The following is a 25,935-nucleotide window of genomic DNA, read 5'->3' as shown; positions in this document are numbered from 1 at the left end:
TAGAAGGTTCCCTCATTAAACTGTTTATTGAACCTGATTTGGTGTTTACTGGCTACATTCTGTGTACTCATTTTATTGGTTACCATGAAATGGCAGCCAATGAGAGTGAAGTCAATCACATAGTGATTGGAAATGAGAGTGGAGAGTGGAAATGAGAGTGGAGTCAATCACATACTGTTTGGAGATGCCAAACCTTGGAATGTGCCCTGCAGGTGCAAAAGTGATATTCATGAGCCCATCTGAAGGACCTCCTATAGTAAGTGGAAAGAAAGCCAGCCAGGATCTTTGCTTTGAGGAAGAGTTACTGTTTGGTTTCAGCGTCTGAAGAAAGCAAAGGGTTTGTTTGTGGCTTAGATATTGAAGACCTGATTCCTGAGAAACCACAGGTTGTTATTTCTGAATTGGTTCAAATGACAAAGTATAATGTGTTTACTTACCCACCAACCAGGATTCCAGATTTGTAGGCAAGAAAACAGACTGCAGTTGGTTGTTTTACGCAGTCTAGTGAGAAGAAGGAACACATGACTCTGCAACTGGTTTGTTACTTGTAAATTGAGCCATTGTCAGTTTGCTTATGTGCTTCCCTGGAACACAAGTGCTGTACTTCTTAAAATTGCTGATGTTAATCCTACTGGCACTTGTCCCAATCCAAAAAGATCAAGTCAGGTTATAACATAGACCTAGACTGTAAAAAGTGAACCGTGTGGTGTGCTCTGTAAAGATAAAGGTTTCCAGTATAAGATTGTGTTTATATGTCCAGTTTATATATAAAGTCTGCTCAGAGGTTTGTTTTAGCACACACACAAAATTGTGCTCCAGCCTCAAGCTGCTAAATTGGAAGTCATTTGCAGATTTGAAGCTGATAGACACAATACAAAATGGTAATAAATAGCTTGCTATAGAAAGTCCCTGTCCCTCTTTAGGCATTTATACACTATTTTCATGTTGATTTGACAGTCTATTATAATTTGAAGTTAATCACACCTACTATGTTAAATCTTTTATTGTTTTTGACAAGATTTAATATACATTTGTGAATACTATTTCACACCACATCTATTGAATTTCTGGACCTTTGGGGGCTCCCTTTGCAGAAAAACCCCAAAATTTTCAACCCTTCTCCCAGTCCACAGTGCTTTTGCGTTGACCAGAAAAAAACAAGTGCTCACAGTGAAAAATGCAAACTAAAATTACAATACAGTTTTATAAAAACCTATTAACAATTATTTACTCCATAGAAGATAGATGAGACAAGGAACAAATATATGTTAATTGTTTACAGAAATTATGATATGTAGCAAAAAGTAAGAAAATATGTTCAATAATAGAAAAATATTTGCAGTAGTGAGAATAGGAATCCAGAATCAGCTTTGGCTGATGAAGACTGTTGAAACAGGATTACATCCGGATTCCTGTTTCCACTACTACAATTATTTTCCTATTATTGTATATGTTTTCTTACTCTTGGCCACATTTTGTAATTTCTCTTGAGGTTTTACATCTGTTTGTTACTTGTTTAATGTTCTGTGGAGTAAATGCATTATTAATCCATTTTTTAAATGGCATATTGCTATTTTGGTTTGTCTGTACCGGCGCACGAATACGTGCTGACACTTCATGTACTCAATTTAAAAGATCCCAAAATATATAGTTACAATAAATATAGTATTTCAGGTGCCTCCTGAGTCTTTGTTGGCAGCTATAGACGATGGTGATTGCCTCTGTGGATTTTGTAGTTTTCATTCAACTGCTTTAAATGAAGCACATACAAAAACTTAATTGTGTGGGCCCATGTTGTGCAACAAACAGTTTTCACAAAAAATGTTAGCAGTAGCATTTAATTGTTGTTTTACTGTTGATGCCATAGGGAAAGTATTCCTGTTGTTGTAGAGTTTGTTCTTTGCAAGGGATAGGTTGTTGTCAAATTTGACATCTTAAGCCTGCAGACATATAGCTGAGGCAACAATGGAAAGTTGGTTTGCATTGACATTGCTAGGTCAGTATCCCATCCTGCAATGTCTTATGGGTCCTATCCTGCCATATATAAGAAATGATGCTGATTTTGTTCAGGGAGTGTCCTGGAATTATTAATTCTGAAGGATCCAGATAATATTCTTCTGGCAAGTACAACCATTTGTGGGAAACAGCATTTTCCTTTCATTTAAATCTGATTCACTAGACAACTACGATTGCACTTCCCCCCTCCCAAATTACCACAATGGGAATGATCATAGTAAACAGTGGCTCTGGATTAAGGTTGCACTAGTATTATATGCTCCTATTTTGAGGGTTTAAAATGTCTACCATTTAATTTAAAAACGAATATCTTCCATTTGGAGGGTATGTTTTCTCTCCAGTGACATATCCATGTCCTCCCTGTTTTCATAGATTAAATTTTCACCATCTAGTGCATCTCCATTAGGTGGAAATGGAGTTGGAGTGCCATGGGCATGGGATCAGGGTTTAATGCCCTTTTAGCACTTTGGAAAGCAAACATATTATTGCTTCTTTAGAAAGTCCTCAGTTGGAACAACTCTATTTTGTTACATTACCTGCAACTACCATTTTCATCATGAGAGGCTTAGTATGTGAAGCTATACAGAGATGTTAAGTACAGTCCTTAATTTAAACCTGGAAGCTTTAGTCCTGAAGCTGTTGCTTGTCTTAGCACTCAGTTTTGAATCTGAAGCCATAATAGACAGTAGCAAAGCATGTACAGAGTTCTTTTTCTCCTCAAGAGGTAACCACAGAGTGCATCTGGAAATAAAAGATCAAAGTTCCTAATCTGACTTCATCCTGGATGCTTTTCATTCTGAGAATTAACCCCCAGCTGGCTTCACTTTTCCCAAATGCCTGTAGATTCCTTTGATGTGATTGCCTTATATTGCTTTGTGCTTTAACAACAAAGTGACGTACAGAAATTGCTTTAGGATGCTTAGGGCTAATCCTGCGTTGAGCAGGGGGTTGGACTAGATGGCCTGTATGGCCCCTTCCAACTCTATGATTCTATGATTCTAATTTAACAAAAAGAAGCTTCGTTCATCTTCATGTTAGGAAATGTGTTGGCTGCCGAACCACAGTATTGAGATGGCATTCAAAGCATAGGAATAGGAGCAACAAAGTGGCAATCCTCAAACAACAAGTGGAAACCTGCAAGGATTTGCAAGAGGCATCTCATTTCCCCTCCCCCACTACTTCCAGGGGAAACATGGAGATCTGCTGGAATGACAACAGAGATTAGGGTTGTCCACTTGTGATGGGGAAATTCCTAGAGATTTGTGTGTGGAGCCTGTGGAGGATGATGTTTGGGGAGGGAATCAACTTCAGCAGGGCATAATGCCAGAGAGTGCACTTTTTAAAATGGCTGTTTGCTCCAGAGAACTGATCTCTGTCATCTGGGGAGCTGTTGTCATTCCAATTGATCTCTGCACACGGATGCACATATGTGAGAGCTGAGAAACCCTAGTTTTCCTAGAGAAAATGGCCACTTTGGAGGTTCAGTCTGTGGTGTTACACCTATCTGAGGTCCCATTCCTCCTCAAGCTCCACCCCCCTATTCTCTAAATTTTCTAATCTGAAGTTGGCAACTCTATGTCCTTCTCACTCAACAGCCAACCTACCTTTGTCTGCTCCTAGCAGCTTCAACCTAGGAAAACTATGGTTAAGTATCAACAGCTGCAGGAGGCCCACTTGCATGGAACCCTGACTTAGTTGTGGGTTGGCGCCTCACATTCCCCTCCCCACACTATTATCTCTTTTCCTCCTCTATATCCTCTCTGCTTTAGTCTCTCAACCATTCACCAGCCTCTCTTTTATCTGCCCTCCATCGTCAGCTATATATATTTATTCTTTATTTACTTGATTTATACCCCCGCCTTTCTCCACAATAAAAAACAAATTAACTTCCAATATTCTCCTCTCTTCCTTTTTATCTGCACAGCAGCCCTATGAGGTACTTTAAGCAGAAATTATATGAACAGCCCCAAATCACCCAGTGAGCTTCCACATTGACTAAGATGGGAATTAAAATCTGTGTCTTCCTGACCCAATTTGGAAATTCTGCTTCACCCTGCTGGCTTTCATAGGGTACAGTAGCAAGCAGTCAGGTGTAGTTGAGTCATAGACATCATGTAATATCAGGTCACCCAAGGGTTGCTTCCAGCCTTTGCCCCAATGAGTCTTCCCTCAAAAGCCAAAAGAGGCCTAGAAAGGACCCCCTGCCTTTTCCCACTACCTATTACCTTACAAAAATCCAGCCTGGAATACTGTGATTGATTAGCAACAGCCATTGAAGGAATCTGTTGCTTAAAGCTACAGGCATTCCTTTTATGCCCCAATATATTATTATTATTACTAGTATTATTACTATTACTATTACTATTACTATTACTATTTCTTCTTCTCCTTCTTCTTCTTCGCGGAATCCAGTTGCGTTTCTAACGTTTCCCACCGGTTTCCGGTCTCGGCAAAAATCGCTAGCCAGTAAGCGATATTGCCAAGCTTTGTCCCGCCCCTGGCCGTCAATCAAACAAGCAGCCAATGGGTGGCGGTTATCATGCTCCCGAAAAGCCCCTTTCCCTTTAAGGAAGGTTTTAAAAAAACACACACACACGTTGCAACGAATCTGCGTTGATTCGTTGCAAGGAGAGACCCATCTAGCTAGCAGGTGGTGTTTGAGCTGCCATTTCATCTTTACCACACTCCCCCCGAGTGAAAAAAAAATACCCCCCCCGCACGGGCGTGATTTTTGGCCGAAAATAGAGTGAAAAATAAAGAGAAAATAAACCAGCAAACGGGGCTGTGTGTTGCTTGGTGCTTGGTGACTTTAAACAGCTCTGGGGAGGGACTGCAGCCGGGGAAGCCTCGCTGGGTAAACGAAGGCTTGCCGGTGCGTTGATCTCCGCTCGCTCCGAGAAAAAAAAATGGTGATCGCTTCACCGGAAGATCAGAGGAGAGAGCCAGGGGGAGGGACTTTGCAGAAACCGCAACAATGGCAATGCACAGAACTTTCCCACTAGTGTTGCAGATTGGTTGCAAGTGTAGCGCTTTCCGGAGGGTGAATCCACTTTTTGGGATTTCCCTGTAAGCACTACAACGAAGCGTTTTTTGCGGATCGGTTTCAGGAGTGTTGCAGATTGTCAACGACGTTGTGCATAACAGCAAATCAGTAGCGATTTCAATTTGCAACCAATCTATTCCTGTTCATGTTACTGTAAAAGCACATACATCCTGCTTGCACATGCATACTTCTGTTTGTAAGAAAGAGCCAATGTGCATTCACTTTATGAATGAAGCCATCAAGTATCAATACCTAGATAAATGTGGGGTTTTATCACATTTCAGCTCTACCTGTATTTACATTTACATTATCACATTTCAGCTCTACCTGTATTTACTGTAACTAAGAATTATTCAATGAATACACAAAGAACAATCAATCATATCCTGTACACAGATAGCATGTATGTTCATTGTAATTTGTGAAAATGGCTACTGAATTGAGGTCTAAACCAATCCAATCCTATAGTTGTTCACTAGGAAGTAAGTCATGCTGAGTTATTGTGTCTTAGACACAGGGCTTCAGCCTCTCAAGAACAGAGTTCAATGAGTCAAAGTGAATGAGATTTCATTAGTTCTTCTTTTGGATTAATAGAATTCAATATGGGATCAGAGAGGCAGGACATTCCAACATCACTTCCAATACTGTGCTCCTGTATGCCATTGGATAGTGCAGCTTTGAAGGGTGTACTTTTGTCCGTTTCCCTGAAGCACACACGTTGCAAAACACAGCAAAATCAGAGAGGTTGTTTTGAAGATGACAATGATGTGATCAATGACTTTTAAAGAAGCCCTATTTATAAATTTGCTCATTCATATATTGTTCTTTTTCTACCTTCCATTTTCCACCTCTTCAGCTTTTAACACAGGAAGAATAATTCAATAATAAATTCCTATTCTACATAAGATTTAAAAATGTCTTGAGTGGAACATTCATATATTGAGTGAGAGCTTGAAAAGAATTAAAATGGCAAAGGAAGAAACCTTCATATGGTATTACTTCAATTCTCCCCCTCCCTGGAGGGACATTCTCTGATACCTACCATCTTTAATCCCAGCTGGCTATAAATTGCAAATGGAATGAAAAATAAATTTCTCTCCAACTAATAAAAAAGAAAAGACAAGCATAATGCTTTCATATCTCTGTAGGATCTCCCAAACCTGCACATATTCCCATTGGAACCTTTCCAGCATGCTGCTGGGTTCTGTCAAATCAATCGTAAACTAGACTGTGACACAAGAAAACTGAGAGGGGGAAACTGTCACTTGTTACTTTCTATTTAAAAGGATCTGTTTCATCATATCGGCACTTGGAGACTTTTTCAAAGTGTAAAGTTTTCCTTTCCAACTGCATAAACTTTAGTTTATCATTGGGTTGCTGGTTTGCAATAGCATTGTACAGAGAGAGGTTATTTATTTATTTTAGAAAAACAGTGAGGGCACAGAAAAGAAAAGGGAAATGGAAAACAACAATTACATCTGTCAAGGATGATAATGTAGTACATAATGTATAGGGTAGAATAATTTCCCTTTTATCCCCTTCACTATAGTTTTAAGGTATTATCTATAAAGTACAATCATTCTTCTATTGGGGTACATATGAATTCATCATTTAACTGTTAAGTTAAAATTACAAACAGTATGTTGTGACTAAGCTGGTTTCATCATTACCATGTATTCAACATAACATGTTTTCACCACTCCTTTAATAGATAAGTAATATGTCACAGTGTAAAAGAAAGTCTATTATATATCTCATATTCAGTATATTACATTTAGAACAGATTTTCATTCTGTTTCTGTTTCATTGCCATCTGTTTATATCTGACATCACTCTAAGAGCATTTCCACAGTAGGGATATCTTTTGGAGTTCTGTTTTTAAAGGGTCAGTTTCTGCACTGAAATTAGCCTTTTGAGGCACAGACCAGACACAGACCCAAATAGCCCCCTGACTTGCCCCGCAGCAAAGGAATCCTCAGAAATTGTTACTGGTCCCTGGTGGGACCAGTAACAACTTGAAAGAACCCTAGTGTCACCATGCCTATCACCTGGTCCGGGCCCCAGTGATAAAAAGATTGGGGACAATACATTTGTGAAACAGCCTGGGGGGTGGAACGTGTCCGGCTGCCCGAGTTGGAATAGGGCCAGTCAGGGTGCAGCCATTAACATTGGCTGCACTCTGATTGGCCCTGCCCCTACAGTTCCCGCCCTCCCTCCCTGGATGCCTACCACATTCCTCTCAGCTGAGACAGAGACAGAGACACACACAGAGCCCTGCCAGACTGAACACAAGCCCTCATTCCCTCCTATCGCTCCTTCTGCAAGGGAGACAGAGAGAGAGACAGAGAGAGCTGCCCCAAGCTGCTGACCAGCTCTGCTTCCCTCCTAAAAACGAGCCCTAATTACCTGCTATGGCTCCTGCTGCCATGGAGAGAGAGCTGCCCCTGTTGCGAGGGAGGCAGAGAGAGACACAGAGAGAGCTGCCCCAAACTGCACATCAGCCCTACTTCCCTCCTCAGAATGAGCCCTAATTACCTGCTATGCCTCCTGCTGCGAGGGAGAGAGAGATAGAGACACAGAGAGATCTGTATTTCCCCATGTCCCCTGGGTCCTAGCTCCCATTGCATTCCTGCATGCAATGGGCTTTCTGGCTAGTTCTATATAATGAAAGAGTTGGGAGACTTCATCACAGATCAGCAGTCTTTGTAAAAAGAAGAAATCCTCCCATAAACTCTTAAATGAATTTTGAGAGATTTCATCTCTCAATGTAGAATGTAGTCAGTATGTCCCCAGTTGTCTTTTGTACATTCAAGGGTAGTGATACACAGCTATACTAAAATTATTCCTCCTGCATGTTCCTTTTTAAATACATTATATAGCTAAAATATTATTGCCTTAAACTATAAGGCCAGATCAACACGAGTGAAAATGTGAAAAGTACAGAGATATTGCCAAAAAATTATATAGGACAAAACAAATAAAAGCTCGAGGTATATACAGCATTTGGCAACGATAGATAGGAAAGTTTAAAGCCAAAGGGTTATGTGAGGCTGTGAAGCCAGTTTAGAGATGGGGAGGGAGAGAGAAGGATGGGATTATCACCTTTTTACAGACCTTGTGTCTATGCCTTTAACAACAATTTGAGAAACAGAAATTATCCTGTGAAGTTTTATCTCTGTGCCAGAAAAAAGCTTCACACGTTATATCAGGCCACTCATATAGGCATAGGGGCCAAGCAAGAATTTTGGAAGTAAGTAGCTATGTTATATCATTGCCAAAGTCAAATAGCTTAATATGCCAGTGTTATTCACTGTCACAACAGTTAGTAATTTCTGAGTGTTAATCTTAGAAATGAGTTCATAATTTCAAAGGTTTTCCAAATATGCAATCAACTTGTGCTCCTGTATAGTATTTTCAGCGCAAATGTCTTGGGATAAAAATGTGATCAGTGTTTCAGCAACAGCTTTAATATGTATCTTCAAAATTTACCACTAATTCATGATTATGAGCGTGAGATTTTACACATGGAGGTACTGGGGGGGGAGAAGCTGTGTTTCTAATATTTCTATCAGTGCTCAAAAGCTCCCCTTGAGGCACCTGAGCGAAGTAGCTAATTTCTCACATAGCAGCTGCCACTAGAAACCTTTACGAGTTCAAGAATGCACTCAGGGTTTTCAAATATCTGGAAGAACTAATATATTTAGCTGATACCATTTATTTACTTATGGGCATTCTGAAAACCATGAGTATTTAAACAGCACTTTCGAAAAATTGAGCACTTCATTTAAGTTGCAGAATGAGGGAAGATCTGAGTTATTTTGGAAAAACCTGAAAAGCCATTTTCCTGTGGACCTTACATACTTGACATGACAGATCATTATAGTGGTCCAAGGTTCTCTTGACATTCTCTAATTTAAAGGAAACTCTACTATCATTATTTTGTTTCAAAAATATTGTTTCACACTCCCTTGACTCAAGTGGTATGGCAGCCTTCACAGAATTACAGTGCATTCCTAAGCAGAGTTACACCCTGCTAAGCCTATTGCTCTCAATAGAAAGGTATAACTCTTTTCAGGATTGCATTTTCAGCCTCCTTTGAAACACAGAGAACTGGGAAAAGTTGCATTAAACTGTTAATCAGGAGGGGAGGTGGAATGGAGTAGTCTACCCCAGTATTGTCAGAGCCTAGAAGCTAAACCTGGGCGAGATCCTGGATACTTAATGGAGGCTCAGTAGTGTGGCTGGCATTCTACCACCTTTGCTAAGCCAAATTACTGACACTCTACTTGGCCCCAGGACACCTAGCTATGACATCCATGTGACAGTCACCTCTAGACTAGACATCTGCAACTCACTCTACATAGGCCTGCTCTTGGCCTTGATCCGGAAACTACAACTTTTCCAAAACGCAGTGGCCAGGGTCCTTACAGCAACACCATGGAGGTCCCATCCACCAACAACTGCAGTGGCTACCAGTTGCATTCCAGATCAGGCTAAAGGTTCTAGTAATCACCTTCAGTGCCCAGTATAGCTGAGGGACCACCTTTTTGCCTACATACCTCAAAGAGCCTTGTGCGCCATCACCTCCAACTGGATAGTGATCCCTGGCCCCATGGAAGTCTGCTTGACCTCAACCCTGGTCATATCCTTTTCTGTCCTGGTCCCCACCTGGTGGAATGAGCTCCCAGAGGAGATCAGGGCCCTGATGGAACTAAAACAGTTCTGCAGGGCCTGCAAGATAGAGCAGCTCCACCAGACATTTGGTTGAAGTCGACTGGACCCAACAACACCCATTGGGTCCCTGGACCGTCCTCCTAGGAATCCATGCACCCGACTTGAACTGTGGACCTGGCTGATTGTTGTTCTGTTGAGCTGTTATTCTTTTGTGGTTGTTATTATCATTATCATTGCTGTTGTTTCTATTCAATGAGTTTGATGTATAGTTCTGTTACATTTCATGTGAACTACCCTAATAAATAAATAAAAGAATTGCTACTTGTATGGGAGAGCACCAAGGATGACTCTGCAAAGGAATGTAATGACAGATCACCTGTGCTTCTCACATGCCTTGAAATCCCATCACAGGGTCACTGTTAGCTGGTTGTGACTAAGCATCACTTATGTATGTATTAACCTGTTTCCCTATGCATTATTTTTTAGAAATAATTTTGTATTCACTATTTTGTAAATAGTTGCAGTGTAATCTTACACAGAGTTATGCCAATCTAAGGTGATTGAAATCAAAGGCAATTTAGAGTAACTCGGCATAAGCATGTACCATTGCTAATGCAAAAAGATAAGAAGGCTGGATCCCTAGCATTGTCATCAGAAGGAATGCAAATATTTGCTGCATTCCTTTCCCATCAATAGACCTTTCCAACTCCCAGGAATAACTGCAGGACCTATGAGGACCAATATCGATGTGGGTGGAAGATTGCAGTAGGGATGAGGATGGGGAAACACTGTTCTATCATCTATTAGTACATCAAACAATCTCCATTTTATTTGGTTTTAATTTGTAATCTTTTAATTATTACTTGTAAGCTGCCTTGAGTCAAGAGAAATGGTGAGATATTGATACTTAAATAAGGTTGATGGGGCAAGCAACTAGTCTCTTAATTACTTCTTTTCACAACTGGAAAAGTGTCTGCCATTAATTACTAAACTTGACATTTTTATATCTCCAATGTTTTTGTGAACTACAAGTGAACCCAAAAGGCTGATTACCGTTCTAAGCAAAGAATTATCTTACTGCATAATTTGGAAGTTATGACACCGTTTACTAATCTGCTAATTTACTTTTGCCTTATATCTGTATTCTTTTGATCCTTGTTCCATTGTCTGAGAAAGAGTGCATGCACTTCAAAGCTCACACCTTGAATAAATTTTTGTTGGACTTAGGTGCAACTGGACTCAATTTTTGTAGTCCTAACCCTAAACACTCATATGCATGAATCAGTCCCACTGAACTCAAGCTTCCAAATATATGCACTTTAGATCATGCACCCACATTTTCTCCAAAAATTAGCCTTCTCTACCTTACCTGGATGTCTGTTGGAAACCGAGCTTTACTCTTTCTTGTATTCAGAATAAAGGAGTGATTTCTTTGAGACTTTGTAAGAAGGTGAGATTATTTTTTCCAGCTGCAATTCAAGCAGCTATGGGGCAACCTTGACTAGTTCTCTGGCCTGGGGCTGGAGAAGCCTTTGTAGATCCTTGCTTGCTTTGCACTCTCATTACCTGATGTGTGTAACAATATTCATGGAAGAATTGTGTAAAAGTTCCCTTCCAAGTAGCCTCTGTTCACTTGCTCACAATTCTTTTTGCAAAGGATGGTATTTTTCCATGCCTGGCTTTTAAATCTGAGCAGGTCCACCCAATTTTTGTAATGTTTGATCAAAAATGGCTCCAATAATTTTTAAGCAACAGAAAAGTAGAAAACAGCAAACTTTTCTTTCTCTATGAGGCATTTTTCAATATATCCCTGAACAACCCAAAACCCTTCATCGAAGGCTGAGACATAGTTTGAAATAGTTCCTACAAAGAGATTGATTCATAGCCTTGTTCTAGCAAAATGAAATGTCATTTACTCTTTTTTAAAACAAGGTAGATCTTTGAATTGCTGTTTAAGTCTTAAACACTCATCTAGACATACTCCAGTAAAACTATTTTTCATGTTCTTCCCTTCAACCATGCAAGCAATACAAGTTCATGTCAGTAGTCTGCAACTATATTACCTTGAAGTCAATAGAAAGCAACTTGAAGCCTGCTGAGCAGGGATCTATCTGTAAAATGTTAAGCAAATGGAGGCTCAGACTGCAGGTGGGAACTGAAGTCTGAACATTCCTTGTATACACAATACAGCACATTGGAGAAAAAGTCTAGAAAAAACGCAGCTGCTAGGGTCCTCACTGGCACACCTTGGAGGGCCCACATCCAGCCAGTGATGAGGCAGCTGCACTGGTTGCCAATTGCTGCCCGGATCTGGTTCAAGGTTCCGGTTTTAACCTTCAAGGCTTTACGCGAGTTGGGACCCACATACCTGAGGGACCGCCTATCGCCCTATGCCCCTCACAGGGCCTTGCGCTCTGCGGGTGAAAATCTGCTGGTCGTTCCTGGCCCTAGGGAAGCACACCTGGCCTCAACCAGGGCCAGGGCATTTTCGGTCCTGGCCCCGACCTGGTGGAATGAGCTCCCGGGAGAGCTGCGGGCCCTGCGGGATCTTTCAACGTTCCGCAGGGCCTGCAAAACGGAGCTCTTCCGCCAGGTTTATGATTGAGGCCGGGGCTGATAATATAGATCTATGCCCCCCCCCGGGGACTCGGGATTCGGACCCGAAGTAAACATCATAAGGACCTCCTCTCCACCCACTAGTAGTGGGAGGGGGGAAATAGAGAGTCAAAAGAAAAGCATACACTGCCTGCCTAAAGAGAAATGGCCAATGCAATGTAGCTCAGGGAGAAGGAAAACATGATCTGAGATGGGGGTTCCCAGGGTAAAAAGAATTCTAAAACTGAAACCTGCTAAGGGGATCCCATGATGGATATAAGTTCAAGACCAAAGGAGTTTGATGATATCAGTAAGGATGGAGGATCATCCAGGAGCAGAACCAGGAATTCCAGGCACAGAGCCAACGAAGTGTGGAGGGGCTGAGAAGCTGTTTATAGGAGACTAAATTTCAGTGGGAAATTCAGTTATTGGCCAAATCTTGTGCAGATTCTGAGGTATGGGGTCTTATTGGTGTGTTTAAATTTGGGGTCTATATAGACAGATTAATAATTAGAGTGGTCATGCTAGGGAGGATTACTGGGTTACCTGAATGGCTAAAGCTGAGCAGCAGATTGATGGCATTCCCTTGAGAGGGTCCTGGGGTCTCAATGTATTGCCCAACAGGTTTGAGTTATTTACTTGTGAGAGTGTGATGGAGCTATGAATCAGAGCAATACTTGGAACATTCCAGCAATAGTGCTACTCCCATCATATAAGGGAATTCCTGTCTGTTTCAGGGGACCCAGGGCTGTCAGTATGCTGTAGAATTACTGTTCCCTGTTCCACTAAGTTTTATGTAAACTCCCTTGAACCTCAGGGTTAGGGCAATTTATAAATACAATAAATAAATATTAAACTGGTTGTTCTATCCAGGCATCCACAAGCTGAGTCAGAAGATCTATTGGGAGGAGAAAATGTTTGCTTTTAGATTTCAATTGTATTTAGTAATTTTTATCTGTATGTTTTATCTTTATATGTGATCTACCATGAGTGTCAGGAGATAGGAAAGAAAGCTTTAACCTGGAAATTACAGCTGTGAATGTGGCTGCTATGGTCCCCACTGGTACATCTTGGAGGGCCCACATTCAGCCGGTGTTGCATCATCTTCGCTGGTTACCAGTCTGCTTCCAGATCAAGTTTAAGGTATTGGTTTTGTCCTTTAAGGCTATACGCGGCTTGGGCCCTATGTATCTGCGGGACTGCTTGTCTGCCTATGCTCCTCGCAGGAAACTCTGCTATGTGGGTACAAATATGCTGGTTGTCCCAGGTCCCTGGGACATTTGCCTGCCCTCGAGCAGGGCCAGGACATTTTCAGCCTTAACCCCAACCTGATGGAATGAACTCCCGGTAGAGCTGAGGGCACTGTCGGAGTTATCAGCTTTCTGCAGGGCCTGCAAGATGGAGCTCTTCCACCAGGTATATGGTTGAGACCGGGCTGAGATCCCAGAGTTATCATCAGGGGATCCTCTAGAGCAGTGGTCCCCAACCCCCAGTCTACGGACTGGTACCAATCCGTGGATCAGTCGGTACCGGGCCGTGGCTCCTTCTCGTCCTCCTCCCTGGCTGCTGCCTCAGGGGCTGCCCTGCCACTCTGCTGCTGGCTCACCTTTAGTGCTGTCCAGTGGCCACCATGGCTGGGGCTCCCCCTCGGTGTGGCACTGCACAGCTGCTGGGGGCAGTGCCCCCAGCAGGTGGTGGGAAGTCAGTGGCGCCGGTGGGAAAGCAAGTAGAACAGGGGCTCAGGTGGCGGCAACGTCCCTCAGCAAAAGACTACCACCCCTGGGCCTCAATAAAATTTTCAAGCATTGACCAGTCCCTGGCTCCTCCGGACCACTGCTCTATTGTCAGTGAGATCAGGACCCTCGCTCCTAATGGAAGAGCTCCAGACCATAAGCTGGACAGAGGGGTGGGGAGTTAACTCTAATGTACATCCATGTTTTAATGTATCAGGGGACCTTTTTAGGTGTTATATTGTTGTATTGTTTTTATTATTTTACTGTAAACTGCTGTGAGTCTTTGAGAACGGCAGTATATAAGTCGAAAATAATTGATAATAGAATGATCTGTTTCAAGTGAATTGGACAGCTGTGTTTATGTACCTTATTATTATTCTGTTTTGTATTATGTTTTAAGATGTTTTAATTCCTGGTTTTAATTGATGTTTTTGTATCATCTTGTGCTGGCCTATGACCGTAATAAAACTAAGTCTAAAATAAATAAATAAATAAACAAACAAGTCTAAAATAAATAAATAAACAAACAACAAATAAATAATCTTTAGGCATAATGAAGTTCAAGTTGTATGAAGACAACTGACACCCTATCTGATTGTCCACTCTATCATGGAGGGCCCATGATGTGTCTTTCCCACTCTTGGTCGCTTCCTCCTCCTTGTTAGAAGAAAAGCCAGCGCCCCTGCTGGCCCACCACCATGCACACCCCCCTGATATGGGGGGCTGCAGAAGATGGAGAAAATGCTGCCTGCCAACCCCATAGGGTCCAGGGCAGTCTTTGGGCACTCATTCACATGCCCCCTACTGGAGCGTGTGTGGAAGAGTCTTCCTCCCTCCCCCTCTTTTATCTCCTTTCTTTCTTTCTTTCTTTCTTTCTTTCTTTCTTTCTTTCTTTCTTTCTTTCTTTCTTTCTTTCTTTCTTTCTTTCTTTCTTTCTTTCTTTCTTTCTTTCTTTCTTTCTTTCCCTTCCCTTCCCTTCCCTTCCCTTCCCTTCCCTTTCTCTCTGTCTCCCTTATTATCACCCTTCCTTCATTCCTTTTCCTTCCTTCTTTCTTTTTTCTGTTTGTCTTCCTTCCTTCCTTCCTTCCTTCCTTCCTTCCTTCCTTCCTTCCTTCCTTCCTTCCTTCCTTCCTTCCTTCCTTCCTTCTTACCTTGCAGCTGTTTTTTTCCAGAGGAACTGTTGCCTGGAGAGTAGTTGTTATCCCTGAAGGCCTCAGGCCTCCACTTGGAGGTGGCAACCTACCTTCCTTCTCATGGTGGGGTAGTGGAGCATCAGACCCAGCTGTTGGGATTAGAGTCTGCTACTCTTTAACCATTTCACAATGCTGCATCTCAAGTTTGAGCAGGGAGACAAGGACCAACACCCAGGGTGGGCACAGTACAGGCATGCATCCTAGTGCCCATTGTGTTCCTGGTTGCAACAGGCTTTGCCTCTAGTTAATAATAACAACAACTTTGGCATCTCTCCCTTAGTTCTCTGACTGTTTATCATCCAGTTTCTAGTATTCCACTTTTCTAGCAAGCTCTATTCTATTGCACTTCCAAGTTACCTGCTTTGCCTAATTAGATGCTGACCCAGTCAGATATAAATGGTCTTACATGGTCAGAGATGCTGCACAATGGAAAGGTATTCCACAGGATTGATTTTAAAATTTTATGTGCATCTCATCCTCTTCCATTTTTCCTTAGGAAAGTAAGTCCCCTATTATCTGAGAGTAAATGTTGAAGGTAAATACTGTTCAAACTATGTGGCCATGAAGTTTGCAATATTAAATCCTCTTGCTTTAAAATAAGTCCTACTGAATTCAATGGATTTGGTTCCAAATAAAGATGTGTGGCACGAGTTAGTTAAATCAGTATTTCAAACTTCCTAGATATCAGAGGACTTTTCTTGTGGTTAGATATTTCATGTCATAATGGCAAAGGGTAGAATTAATTTTTCAGTGTTCAAAAGATGAGCAGTGTTTTCAGGCTTTTTCAGAACAATTATTCATTTTACGATAACCTTGTACAAAGTTTGGGAGGCAAGTTAATATGTTGTAATATATGCATATACCTTTAAGAATCTGTGAAATATTCATGGTAAGACTGATTGCTAGTGGACTGCAGTTATATGACAGTTTGAGAAATGAACCTGACAAAAAATGGAAGCTTAAAGCTGACACTGTTGGATGTTTTGTAAAAGGCTTTGTGCATAAGAAAGTTTATCTGTTCTATAGGTATCTAATCCCTACTACACAGCTAGCTCCGTACCAAGAATTTCTCTTAGTACTCCTTATGATTTAAATGAGCATGGAATTTCTGCTTAAAAGATGAAAGATGATTTCACACACACACACACATTCACTGTAATTCCAAATTTGTGGGCAATTATCCCTATGCTAGGTTTTCATGACTGTGCTTGAATTTCACCAAATGGACCTTTTAAAAAAACACCATAAAACGAACAATTAATTACAAACCAATTGGAGAAACAGAAGAGAGCTTTCAGTCTTTTGATCCATATGGGGCTTGCTCTCAATCAGTTCCTGTCTGTAAGCTTTAGTCACACTTAGTCATTCCCTTGCTAGTTTCCAGCACATTTAAAGGAAGTGAGTCTCTCTTGCTACTTTGGAGGGAGCTAGCTGTGATACATAGGTGGAACAAGAGGGTGCTTAACTATATATTTGTCTTAGACCAAAGATCGATAGATATGAGAGAGAGAACATCCTTGACCTATTACACATTGCTGAGTCCCAAACCCAATGCTTTGTCAGTCTTTCCTAATGACCTTACATGAATATTAAACAACAGAAAAGAATTATCATGTCCATTCAGCACCCTAGAAGTCCACTTCAAAAATTATATATATCTCCTATCCTCTCTTTCTGTTCTTTCACACATACACACCAAAAAAATCAAAACCAATGTAGTTTACCCTACTCCAACCTGAGATGATACAGTAGAATGGTACAAGTTCATAAACCAAGAAGAATGAACAAAGAAACATTTCCTCTATCCAATTGAAAGTTAATGTTATCCACCCTCATGGCCCCACAGCTGAGCCTGAAGTCAGATCAATAGTAAATGTGCCAGCCAGGAGTAACTGAAGCTGTTCTGCCACCACTTTACCACCAAGTGGTAAATTACACTGCTCTAACCTGAATTTATTTTACTTGGTCTCATAAGAAATTAAGAGTCACTGGAAAAGACAATAATGCCAGGAAAAGAAGGCAGCAAGAAAAGAAGAAAACCAACATGGGATGGATTGAATCAATCAAGAAAGACACAGCCCTCAGTTTCTACCATCCCATGTTTTTAAGTTTAAAGGATCAAGACTACTGCCCATTGAAAATAATAGCCCTTTAAAGTTTAAAGGATGTTGTTTTGCATCCCTCACTGGTCAACAGGAGCAGCAATGGAGGAGGGAAAGAAAAAATGGAGAATTCCTTGCCAATCCTGAAATGAAATTAGTATGATTCTTTTTTGAAATGCATACAGCTACACATGCTTATTTGGTGCTGCTATTATTTTTAAGTTCCCCAGTTTACATGGAGCTTGTCTATCACATCTTATGTATATATTCTTTCAGTTGATTCATACTGATGGATTTCTCTGCAACACAAGTCCCATCTAAGTGCAACAAAGAATGGTCAGTGTCACAGCACTGGAAGGTCTTGGTCATATCAATAGGAAGAAGACACACTGGCCCACAGTATGCATGAAAGTATTGTTTACCATTAGATGAAAGAATCCAGATACTTACAAAGAGATCCATCCATGTTTTTAGCACAGCAACAACTGGCACCAACTTTACATGTTTCCTTCCTGTCTTTGAACTCCGACCTGACATTTGTTAGGTTATAGTAGGAAAAAAGTGGAAAGGGTCAGTTGTGCAATCAAAACTGCTTCTCTTATCTCTTCTGTATATTTGTGGAAAGATCTAAATTTTCCACTTTAAAAAGGTATGCTTATTCACTTTAAATATATCCTAAGACATTAATTGCCTTGACTCAGCAAATTACTTTTTTCCACCACAGATGGTTACATTCATCAATCAACCTCATACCTTCAGGGAAGTGGATCATGTATGTTTATTGGGTGATCATGTTTAGAAAATGAAGGAATGTTGCTACCAAGCGCACAAGGTTGCACAAAAGGCAATGACTTCCCCAGAGTCTGTCAAAATCCATGTCATATCTATAGGTGATCCATTTTATAGCAAAGACCAATAAAGTTTGGTATCAGAGTGATATAAAAGCTAGGTTTCAGCATTTCACATACGAGTGTGACCAAGAAACAGAAGTTCAGATAGTAACAACTTTTATTCTAAATGACTGTATTAAGCAAGTTAAATAAAAAGTTTACCCTCTCACTTCTTCATAACATCTAGTGAAGTCTAGAACTTCTTTTACATCAATAAATGTTTTCTGTTCTCTTGAGGACAAATCAGAGAACTGCACTTGAAAGCGCTGTGACTGTTCAGACAAAAATCTTCTTTTTGTTGCTGCTGTTGGTTCTCATTGGTTCATACAGAAGGTACAGTTACTGTAACATAACTGATCTATTCACAGTGCTGTTTACACCATACATTCTGAACATGAACCTTCAACTAAGTTAAATCAGCAGCTGCTTTAGCACAAGTTGGGCAATGCACTTTAGAAATAATTTGCAAATGGATTTTCCAATGTGAAATAGGAAGATCCACTTACAAACATTACCTGAAGTGGACTGTGAAAGCAGCCAGAACGGCTGAGATGTCCATTTCAATCCTACACATTTGCAGAGAAATAAGCCTGGTTGAATCCACTGGGCTGTACTTATATAAAAATATTCACAGGTAACTGCTTAGGGTATGTATTTAACCTGACCAATGCAATAAATAAAATTTAGAACTGTTTGACTGGATTGTGACCTTTATTTGTAGAGGTTTTTTTTTTTTGGGGGGGGGGTTGTAAATAACCAAATACATTGCCAGCAAAAATCATTCTGTTACAACAGCAAGCATTCTGTTACAATCACCAAGATCTAAGTTTCACTGGGAACTTAATCTTTATGGAACTTGTTCTCCCAGCCTGATAAAATGCTACCCCTATTGCTGTAGTAGGTTCTAGCAGAAAATTTCAAGTGTCTTTTTTGGGAGAATAATAGCAGCCAGGTGGTCCATAGCCTCAAGACTCCTCAGATTTCTATTATGTCTGGTAGTATTATGTGCCACAAAGGGGTTTATTAAGGACCCAAGTGCCCCATCAATTATTCAGCAGTACAATAAATTGAGCAGTCAGTTCTGTAATGCAGATAAGGCTCTTCTGGTATCTGTTAAATTCATAGCATCAAATTTTGCAGATTTTAAAGAACTCAGCTATATAACATAGCTCCTAAAAGATGACTGTTTAAAAACACTTCTATTTTAGGATTCAGCATCAATACTCCTCATTTATTAATTGGCAGTACAGTAACATTGATTTCTGAGAGCGTTACTTGGGTTGCTGCAAGATCTTACTCAAAAACCAAATAGGAGGTAGAGATATGTACTTATTCCTGTTACCTTGATAAACGTGAATCCATTGTGTTCAGTAATGAGGTTCATATTTGCACATTTTCTCATTTAATTGGAAACAGATGCAACTGAGGATAGCTCTCTGAAGATGAAATTATCAAAACGCAACATGAAGAACAAAGCAAAACTAGTGCTGCAACATACAGAAGGAATATTGCTCATTGTCTGGCAGTATTCCCTTGCAACAGGGAACACAAGTGGAAATCTGCAAAGACTTGCGGGAGGCATCTCATTTCCCCCTCTCCCACTATCTCTTCTTTCCCTTTCCTGAAAATACCCATAGCCTCTCCCTTTTTTCCTACTCCCTTCTCTAACTTCTAGGGTTGCCAGCTTCCTGGAGGAGATTTGGGTATAGAGACTTGGGAGGGTGCAGTTTGAAGACTTCAGCAGGGTATAATGTTATGGATACTCCCTCCCAAGAAGCCATTTTCACCAGCAGAACTGATCTTTGTCATCTGGAAAGCAGTTTTTATTCTCTATCCCCAACCCTGAGGCCAGCAACACTTGTTCTCCTGAAGGAAATGGCTGTTTTGGAGGGCAAAATCTATGTCATCATACTCCTCTGAGATGTCTCCTCCCTTTAAATAGGGTTGCAAGCTCTGGGTTGGGAAATACCTGGAGATTTTACAGGTAGAGCCTGCAGGATTTCGGGAAAAATTCAATGGGGTATAATACCATAAATTCCAAAGTGGCCTGGAGATCAATTGTAATATTGGGAGATCTCCTGCCATCATCTGGAGGCTGGCAACTGTATCCTCAAAATCACACCATTCCCAGGCCCCCCTCCCCCAAATATCTAGGAATTTCCTCACCTGGAGTTGGCAGCCCTATCTCATGCCCACCTCTCCTCTTTTGCTACCTCATTTTCTCCTTGTCAGCCTTTCACCAACCTACCTCTTATCTGCCTCCCATCTTCAACTGTATTTATTGTTTATTTACTTCATGTAGATCCCATCTCTCTCCTCAGTGTGGTGGAAAGCAGCTTCTATTATTTTCCTCTCCTCCTTTTTATCCACACAAGAACCCTGGGAGGTGTGTTAAGCTGAATGTCTGTGTCTGGTCCACAGTCATCCATTGTGCTTGCACAGCAAGATGGGGATTTGAACCTGGTCTCACAGACCCTTCACAGAAGTTCTAACTGCTGTATGACACTGACTTTCATAGAGAAGCTGCTGCTAAACATCAGCAAACAGCGAGACCCAACTGAGTCATGCAAATTAGGTGGTATGAAATCTCCAGAGGTTGCTGCCAGGCCTAGGGTTGATAACCTCCTGGTGTGACCTGGAGATCTCCAGGACTTACAATAGAACTCTAGACAACAGGATTCTGACTCCCTAAGTAAAACAGCTTCTTTAGAGAAGAAGAAAAGTTGGTTTTTATACCTGAAGAAGTCTCAAAGCAGATTATAAGACCATTCCCTTCCACTTCCCACAGAAATCCATCTGGCTTCAACCAGAACCAAGGCCTATGGTTGAGACCAGTAAAACAAGTAAGTGTCTGGGTGGGGTGAGGTGGGAGGAGGGAGAGAGTCTGGGTGGGGTGAGATGGGAGGGGAAAAGGTGTCTGGGTGTGAAGGTCTTCTGGGTCTGAAGAAGGTGTGAGGGACCAGAAAGGAGGTCAGGTAACCCAGAGGTAAAGGTGGTGAGGGTGAGAGATGAATTGGGGCAAGGAGTTTGTATGTATCTGTGTGGGTGGCTGAAAGAGGGGGGAGGGACAAGGGAGGAGGCCAGACAAGCAAGAAGTAAGGGGGTGAGGGCAGTGGGTATGGGGGGGAGGAGTTTGTGTATGTGTGTGTCTGAGAGAGGGGAACAAGGAACCTGTAAGCAGGTATGTCTTCCACATGCCTTGTGAGAGTCAGGCTGTCACTGATTATTCAGGGAGCCAGAGGTTAAAGAGGACAGTAAGGAAGAAAACATGGAATGGGAGAAGATGAGGAAGAATCCTGCTGACCACATGTGGGACAACTGGCTATTTGGATATACTCTCTGTATGGCAGTTAAAATTCAGGTGTAGCCAGAAAGATAGGCAGCTTTAATAAAATATTTAGATTTTATTCATTGGGTATATGGAAAGCATGCAGGGTCTGCATAGCTCTGTTATGGTGAAACTTCTAGAATATGCACAGTGTCAGACCCTGGGCTGGCATGGGATAAAGAAAATGGACACCTCTGGCTGCAGTGGTTGGGACCAACGAGGCCATTATTGGGGAGATATCTAACAGTGGGCAGCTCATAGCTAAAGACAGCCTGAAATGTACTCAGCTATGGCTAGTAGACCAAAGCAGTTCAACCCAGCTGCTTTGCTGGGTGTTTAATAGTGGGGGCTGCAGTAAGAAGTTGTGTAAGTTTAAATATGCTTGCAACTGTCATGGGGGTAACCAACTAGGATAAACAATCCTAAGATTCAAAGGGGGTTGAGGTGGAAGCCACCCCAGAGATGGCAGGAGAGGTGGTTCAGTAGGTGGACCTCCAAAAGACACTCAGTCCAATTCAGCCTGTAGAGCTTCTTTTGCGGTTGGACCATTACCCTAATAGGGTTGATGTGACTTATTGGTAGCAGGAATTAAGGTGGGTTTTAGGATACCTTATGTGGGGCCTAGATAATTTTATAAAGCAAGAGCATTTTTGAGGATTTTATATGTTAGTCATAAGGTGACACTGAAGCAGATTCAGGTAGTGATGAAGTATTTGATTTTTGGCTGCAGGGTTGTAGCTCTGGAGAGGGCCTTTATGTGTAGAACAACAGACGCTACCAGAGGTGCTAGTTGTGCTTGTTACAAGATTAAGATCATGGGACAGATTAAGGCAGATGCCTTTGTCTGGCTGGACTTCCTTCAGGGATTTACTGCTTTATACTTTTGGAGGAATTATTGACCGGCTGGGCACAACTTTCAGGTACAATTGGATCCTGCAGGGGCCCATGGCTTTGGAATCCTGATATTCTTCTGCATCTATGTGAAAATACATAGTGCTGACAAGGAATTGAGTAAATGTGGAAAATAGATAGGGATCTAAAACTGATTTTTAAAAGTTGTTACACAGTGCCATTATTGTATGGTCTGATTTTTTTTCAGGGGTGGATTTGGAGATGAGTACTGCAGCCTGCTTGGACTGAGCACACGAGGACCAAGGTTAACAGTCCAGTGCAAAGTGTAATTTTGGACACTGGAGGTGTGTGCACATTGCACAACTCAATTATGATATGCTATGCCTGTATAGACATGTGATACCTATTTGGTAGATCTGCATCAGGGTCTACAGACATTATAGTCAGCAGGTAGGGCAAAAAGTGCTAAGCTGGGCTAATTCCCTTGTGCAGCAGGGACAGGGCAGTCTGATCACAATTGGTAGGAATTATCAGCAAGCACACCAGGGCATCCGCAGTGATGGAGGGTGTGTCTGGAATAGTGCATCACTGGCCATGTCACTGGGGAGGTATGCCCTTGTGCTAAGCGGCATCTTTCTGTACCAGATAGTGGCCATGAATCACATTGGGGAAGAGAAGAAGAGCTGGGTTTTTGTGCGTTTTATTACCTGAAAGAGTCCCAAGGCGCTTACCCAATCACCTACCCTTCTTCTCCCTACAAAAGACACCCTGTGAGGGAGGTGAGGCTGAGAGAGCTCTAAGAACTATGACTGGCCCAAGGTCATCCAGATGGCTGCATATGGATTAGAGGCCTATAACCCCTACAGCAAGCTGACTGTCAGGTGATGGGGCTTGGCAACTCTTGGCACTGTGAACTAGTGATAACAATAAGGCCAAAAGAAAATTCAGGCTGTTTGTAGTACCTAGCACAGCCTGCCCATAAAATATGTCAGCATATCTAATGATAATTATTTAAATAAACGAGTTAAATCTAATGCTGTTATTTCATGTCTTCACTGAGGGCAAATACCCCAGCCAAATTATTAAGGTTTTTATACTTTAAAGTATAAAGCTTGCCATTAAAAAAAAAAAACTATGGGTACATTTTACCTATTGCCTGCAGCTCTCTGTCTTTGCTCACAGTACTAGATTTCCCCCATTTTAAAGGAGAACCAGACAAACACTTTCAGGAATAAGGATGAAAATGGCAAAGTCAAGGTCAATATTATTGGCGGCTGAGTAATAAAATTGTCTTTAGCAAAGCCAGAATGAAGTGAACACTGCTGAAAAGTGAAATCCTGCTGAGAAAGATCAGTGGGGTTCTTCGGAAATTTACTTTAAAAATCTTTTTTGTTTTCTACTGAGAAAGAGTACTCAGATTATAGGTAAGAACACAAAAATAACTTGTTCACTATTAAACAGTATCCATGCAAGAGTCACAATCTTGCAAATATTAATGAGCACAAAGACATATTAAGATGACTCCTGGGAGCATAAAAGGCACTTGAGATGTTGTCCTGCAGCCCAGTTACTTACTTCTCCAAGTTTAATTGGTTCTAATGAGTAGTTTATTTGAAGCTGGATCCAATGATTCCCTTCCACTAGATTCTGGGGAAAGTATTTTTTGGAAGACTGAGCAGATAAAAGTAACTGGATTCAACAAGCTTATTATAAACTAAGAACTGGCAACCTTTTTGAATGGAGTCCCATGAAATGTACAAAGTCTACCTTTGAACAAGTTGATATGCCTTCAAACATGGGGTGTACGGGGGTGTATATGCTTTTCATGTCAAACACTTCCTCTAAGACTTTTTTAGGATTCTGTCTTAACTATCCCTATTTTGAATTTTGAAAAATATTGCCAAGTATTACCATTTTGTCATCCAAGTGCTTTAAAAGTGTTGCAATATCTTGTATATGCTTGGCATTTATTAGATATGTATTGCATAACAGGTGAATAATAGATTTGCATATTAAATATTGATATTTATTTATTTTTATTTTATTTAAAATATTTATTTACCGTCCTTTCTCCCAGACATCCCATGACCTAAGATAGTAGTATTTAAGTACTTCTGCATGCTAGCTATCAAATACAGTTAACTATTAAGTACAAACACATGACAATTAACAGGAGAATGTCAATTCTAAATAAGGTTACCTTATTTGTATACATTTCAAGTGTTTAGAGAAAATCTGTTAAATAGGCTCAGACATTCTCAAAATACTTGTGGTCAAAATTCAAAATAAGGTTATTACAAAAAGGTTATTATAATGACATTGTTTTGTGGTAATTGTGTAAATCCATATGCTGAGGGTAAATGTGTATCGTACTTTAGTTGTACAGATTTACTCCAAAGTTTAGTTCACAAATGTGAATTTGTACTAGAATTTTTCTAAACAAATTTTGGTTTAATTTTCACCCAGATGACAGTTTCCTGTCATCTCAGTTTCCTGCAGAGATGGCAGTTTCCTGCCTTCTCAGTTTGGTACTCTAGTGCTAACTGGGAAGTGAATGAAATGGGAAGGTCATGCACCTTTGAAATCACCTACCTTAAAAGTGTTAGATGAAAGGTGAGGCAACATTTGTCTACTTGCATTGATGATACAATTTATTTTTTCCTTGTGTTAGAGCAGTGATCCTCAACCTTCCTAATGCCATGACCCTTTATTATAGTTCCTCATGTTGTGGTGACCCCCAACCATAAAACTATGCAAGTGTTCTTTCACAGAAATTAAATTGAAACTGACCAATGGTGTGAAGATCCATTGTTCATGATTGTATATAAATTGGCTTTTTCCTGGGGTTTCTCAGTTCAGTTCTGCCTCTTGTCCCACCATGCCAATCTTGCTCTTTTCCGCTGCTCCAGACAGATGAACGCTGTATCTCAATCTACCCCGTAAGGCTGTTGTGTGGATGAAATGAAAGAGGAGTGATATAGGCCGCGTTGGGACCCTCTTGGAGAGAAGGGCGGGCTACAATCTGAGTATCAAAAAACAATGATTTGGAAGAACAAAAATTGAGTCCAGGGACACCTTTATGACCAACAATTATTTATTCAAGGCATGAGCTTTCGTGTGCAGGCACCCTCCCTCAGACAAAATTGATTTAGAGACATTAGTAGAAGGATGTGGGTCACTTTGGGTTCCCCTTGGAGAGAAGGGTGGGAAAGAAGCCAAGAAAACCCATGATTTGGGGGAGGCAACACAGGCAGGCCTGAGAGCAGAGCTGCTCGACCTGCCTCAACACCTGTGAAAGGGTCATTCGACCCCCAAAGGGGTACCGACCCACAGGTTGAGAACCACTGTGTTAGAACATGGTCAACTAATTTATGAGGGAAATCTGGATGTCCAAAGTATATCTTCCTCCAAGTGTCATATACATTCTCTCTCAACATATGGATTTGTACTATTACCATAGAACAATGTCATAAATTGTAACCAATTAAGAAATAGATTCTAAGGAAAGG

General features: G+C 41.1%; 1 long non-coding RNA gene across 3 annotated transcripts in view; it reads left to right on the top strand.

The window, feature by feature from the left end:
* The window catches only part of LOC143845308 (uncharacterized), a 32,889-nt gene extending 8,473 nt beyond the window's left edge, over positions 1-24,416 (top strand). Inside the window, exons 2-4 of one of the 3 annotated variants that reach the window (XR_013234356.1) lie at positions 13,326-13,471; positions 21,035-21,089; positions 22,674-24,416. This is a non-coding gene — a long non-coding RNA (uncharacterized LOC143845308). Of the gene's footprint in view, positions 1-3,071; positions 13,472-21,034; positions 21,090-22,673 lie in introns of those variants that run through there. The other 2 variants (XR_013234355.1, XR_013234354.1) reach the window with 2 other exon arrangements.
* Positions 24,417-25,935: the final 1,519 nt, after the last annotated feature.

The sequence above is a fragment of the Paroedura picta genome, chromosome 1, assembly GCF_049243985.1.
Source record: "Paroedura picta isolate Pp20150507F chromosome 1, Ppicta_v3.0, whole genome shotgun sequence".
NCBI classification, from domain to species: Eukaryota; Metazoa; Chordata; class Lepidosauria; order Squamata; family Gekkonidae; genus Paroedura; species Paroedura picta.
This window is presented reverse-complemented; position numbering and strand designations above follow the sequence as displayed.